Source organism: Centruroides sculpturatus, unplaced genomic scaffold, assembly GCF_000671375.1.
Source record: "Centruroides sculpturatus isolate CEXI.00-Female unplaced genomic scaffold, Cexi_2.0 scaffold902, whole genome shotgun sequence".
Lineage (NCBI taxonomy): Eukaryota > Metazoa > Arthropoda > Arachnida > Scorpiones > Buthidae > Centruroides > Centruroides sculpturatus.
The window spans coordinates 290057-295330 of NW_019385131.1; positions in this window are offsets into that span (position 1 = coordinate 290057).

Consider the following 5274-nt stretch of genomic DNA (forward strand, 5'->3'; position numbering starts at 1 on the left):
CTTTCAGTATCACTAATTTAGATTTTACGCGCGAATAAATAAAAAATATCAGCAGGTTTTCCTTATTATGATCACTCTTCGGGTGTTATATATGATAAATTATCATAACAAGTAGAGCTACTTGCATAACACTGACAGCAAGTTACGGTTTTTACGATACGAATGACACAATTAACAGATGGTTGATTTTATTAAATATCGAAAGGATTTTACTATTCGTCGGTTGGAAAGGTATTGATTATTGTCTAGAAATTTTTATTTCTCTAGACATAGCTACTTTTGTTAACAGAACCGAGGAAATTTGCAATGAAAGTTAATGACATTAAAAAAAGGTGTCAACATCCTAGAAACTAGTACTGAAGAAAACTCAACGGAAACGAAATACCTGATATTTTTCTATTACAAAGTGAGCTGCGTGCATTATCTTGTTTTATAATCTATGATCTATAAAGATAGTTTAATACTCCCTAAGAAAATATAGGGTATAGGCCTATTACAGGGCTTCTTAAACTATGGGTCGCGACCCCATTTGGGATCGCTTAGCGAAATCTTGGGGTCGCGAGATTTTAATGAAAAATATTGAAAATAATTTGTGAGTTTGAAAATGGCAAGCTTTGTGTCATAGGTTTCGTGAGTTGCTCTTTGTGTCACTTCTGGTGCAGGGAGACAATGATTCAGTAACACTGATTATAGTGTGAACTAGTGCAGTGTTGTCGCTTTTCAGTGTATTCAGTTGTCTCTGTTCCAAGGTAATCAGGGCTGTGGAGTCGGAGTCAGAGTCGTCAAAAAATCCGCCGACTCCGACTCCTTTTTACTTACCAACTTGTTATGTATATAAAACGGAAAAGTATTGGAATCGTGTCAAATTTGACCCTCCAAGTTTTTTTTTTGCAAATCTACACGTTTGGAGAACTCCCGAACCCCTCAAAAAAGTCAATAAAGGGGAAAAATTCGCGCGCGCGTGTGTGTTGGCGTCTAATTTGTTTAATTTCTTTATTTTCTGTTCTGAGATATTAAACAATATCTCAGAATGGGTAAAGTTTAAGAAACGAAATGTGGCACTGTAGCTTGCGTATAAAGGGGCATTAATACTATTAAATTTTGGTTCTTAATTAAAGGTCGACAGGGTGAAGACATAAAAGTGGTCATGTATCATATCTCTTAATGAATATTTTACTCGTTATTAGCGTTCAAAATTTAAAAAAATAAAACAAAACTCATCTTTACCCTCAAAGTAAGCTTTTTTGCCATTTTATAATAATACAGTAAAACCTGTTAAGATGTTCTCGCTTAAGATGTTAGAATGATTTAGTTCAACCACTTTGACTTAAATAACTAACTCCTGTGTTAAACCATCCGACTCCGATTTTGACCACTCTGACTACAGAAATTATTAGGCTTCAAACAGGGTGAACGAAATCATGCACCCCACACACAGTCTAACATCCACACATAGAAAAAACCTCGAATCTTTTGCATATCTCGAAATTTCAAGGTGTTCCGAGTCCAAAAATGTAAAAATTTGGGCGGGGTCATTTTTTGACCGAGCGCTACACTTTCCTTCTGTATAACAGCCGGAAAAGTAAAAATTATCGAATACATATTTATATATTACTTAGAGAAGTCTTTTAGCTTTGGAATAAAAGTTTCTACGCTCTATCTTTATTACAACTTTATTTATTGAATATTTTATTCTGAGGTCACGTGATGACATCAGAATTTCCGGGTCTTTTTCGGTAACAAGTCTGCCCCTAGTCGGAGTCGGATGGTAAGGAAAAGTCGGAGTCGGAGTCGGTAGATTTTTACGCGATTCCACAGCCCTGATTGTAACACAAGAGACCAGGTAGCACATCATTATTGTTTTTGCAAATTTGTATAGCCTATATCTTTATTTTATATTTTTTGGGTCGCGAAAAAAATCACAATCATAAATGGGGTCGTGAATAAAAAAAGTTTAAGAAGCCCTGGCCTATTATATAAAAATTCAAAAATAGATTATTTTAAAGCTTTTTTTCATTCAGGTTAAAAGACTATTGCTAAGATTTTTAAAGGAAACTGTTTTTAAAAAATTCTGAAAGTGATAAGTAAAATTTATAAAAATTTAATTTGGGTTTTTATCTATTTATCTATATATATGTTACTGTGAAAGACCGAAATTAGAGAATGTCGATATTCTCCGGTGAATGACGACACGTACAAAATACATCGGTGAAAGACCGAATATTTGGTTATATTATTATACATTCGAACAATCGCCGGTGTATGTCGACAAGCACAGATAAGCTTTGGTGAAGGTCGAAACGACACCCGAAAAGCCGATGTCGACAGAGAGTCTGTCGCCAAATCCTTTGCGGGTAGTCAGAGGTAAGACAAGGTCGTACCTCTTTTCCCGGCAACGGTTTGGTGGAAATCGCCTACTTTGTCAGTAAATGATGTTTTTGTTCTTTTGATCCCGTGAGGTGGAGATCGGTTAGTCAGGTCGAGTAACGGAGGATGAGAGGGGTCGTCGGTAAGGCGTCAGCAATATTCGAATAAAAGACACCATTAACAGATCAGTTCGTAATCACGTAATAACGTAATCAGTTCGTAATTTGTAAAGAAAAGTTACTTTTCATAGATGAGATTTCTTCTCAAGAAATATCGCTGAGAGAAGCAGTTACAGCTAATTCGAAAAGTGAAGAGTAAGGCTATACAGTAGATCTCCCCTATAACACTGTAGATAATTCCGTGTTATATGAATTTCATGTTGTACTTACGTTGTACTTATGTTGTTCACTTAGATTTTACAAATACTGTACGTGTGCCGGGCTGTGAACGGCTCACGTATTTATAAAATCTAAGTGACTCGTACAACATGGAATTCATATAACACGGAATTATCTACAGTGTTATAGGGGGGTTGACTGTACACGCTGTCATTGCAAAAAGAAGTGTTCCACGAATAAATGCAGTTGTAAAAGCAAGGGACTCAAAGTGCCATAACAGTTTAAGTTATTGCAATAAATATGATTGTACAACGTCAATCACATAATTTATGTGTAAGTTTATTATTGAATTATTTTCTTTAATGATTTAGAATGTACTGTTCATTTTAGGTTCAACAGTTTTAGTTATAATATAAATAAATATTGTTTAGATTTAAGTAATTTTTATAGAGTTGTATTCTAAGTGTAAAATTTAAATTAAAAAAATCAAATAAATTGTCTTATTTGTTTTGGTTTAAAGATCAATTGTCCTTAAAATAAACAATGATAAATATAAACACATAATGAATAAAATAGACAAACATTTTAAAACTATTTTCTACTATTTAAGGAGATTATATAATTCATTTTCACTTATTATAAATTATAAACAACTTCTTTTCACGTCGTTCAATGCTCTATTTACCATGCTTAAAAGAATGTCCTTATTGTCTTTCATCGTCTATTTTGCTTTTGAAATTGCTATTTTGTACTAGACCTTTTCAAATTATCCAAATTGGCTTTATTTATATAATATTTAAGTGTTTGAATTGTTTGAAATTCCCTTGAATGCTTAAGTTTACTTCTTAAATTCAGTAAACTTAAGCAGTGTTCAATAAGTTGCAACTGAGGAAACGTTGAAACCATGATGACTATGAAGTTAGCAAGGTCCACTATGAGGACAGCTGGGTGATGAGGTGTGAAGCTCAACATCTGGACTAAAAATTATTTTACTTATAAAGTTGAACAGCCACCTCTACAAAAGAACCTCCAAATAACAGCCGTCTCGGTACAACGAACACCTTCTGTTCCTGTCACTAGACGTTGTTCACAGGTTATTTCAATTTTACCATTTGGAGAGAGAATATATTAATTTCCATAAAAAAATTTAAATAATGTTAGCTAATACTAACATTTTTCTGTAGATAAAAATACATTTATATAATAAAAAATCAAATTTACTGATCTGAAGCATTGTTATAATGATGTAAACCTGTATGTTGACAGGAGAGAAATAAAAATAAATATTTCATATCCATTTTTTAAATTAAATTTGCCTGAAGTTTTAATATTTAGTTAAATTAGGTTAAACCTTGATATAATGTCAATGTAAGAGGATGTAGATCCACTTCCATTAACAAGTACAGAATAAGAGGATGAAATGCGTATTATACAGCTGACCCCTTCTGGCAAAAATAAGACAATGCTTCTTTCCTCATACTAAAAAAATAGGCTAATTAATATCTGTAAAAATTTCAAATAAAATCAATTAAAATTAAGGTTTTGATTTTTAAAATAAAATACTCAAACATAAATCATTTGGATATTTATGGGAATTAGAATTCAATATTGGAATTTGTATTGTCTGTAACATAAATCTATCACAAATAACCTCGAATGAACTATTAAATTAGCCTTGATATTCATAGAATGCCTCTAGGGTATTGTCTGAGATTTAATTCAAATAAATGCAAGCGGTTATTTCATCATCTGTTCGCTTTACACGAAATAAAATACAGTCAAACTCGATTTAGCGCCTTGGAAATTTGCACTAAATCGAACTTGGGGCTAAACCTAAGAAATTATATAAAACAGAGAAGTTTACATACAGGTTTGAAGTCTAAGAGTCTAAAAGTCACGTGATTTGGTGCTAAACAATGCCCTTTACAATGAAAAATTATACATTTATTAATTTACAGTGGCTGAAGCATTCTATATTTAATACTTAAAAGGAAGACCCATTCATGAATATTCGTTTGCGCTGTATAGAAGGGCGCTATATAAAGTCCAATTTAAAATAAATATAATATATAGTAGCTGTGTATAGATTGATAATATGTAGGCTATACAAAAGTTTTACCACTATTACTAGGTTATAGTATTTACTTATGCGCATAATTTACGTGATATAAGGTAAAAAGTAAGATCAATCAGTTAATTTTGATTAATCACTATTAATAAATACAACTAAAATAACGATAAAATGTTTAAAATCATTTTTAAAATCTAGCTTGTAAGTAGTAAATTAAACATTTATATTTCGTTTGCATATTTCCTCATCGATAAAATTCCGGTTTAATTCGAAACATGACCGCTTATAAATTCAGTATCATTTGAAAAAATTCAAATTATAAATTGCGAATATGATTTCACATAATTCAGGATGAGTTCTGACTTACGTGAATCCATAGTCTGTAAGACTTATATTTAAAAAATTAAGTAAATAATAAGAATTTTAATGAAGCATCTACAGTGAATGAGTCACCAGTGATTGATTAGATCAGGGGTCGCCAAAGTGGTCGATATCGAC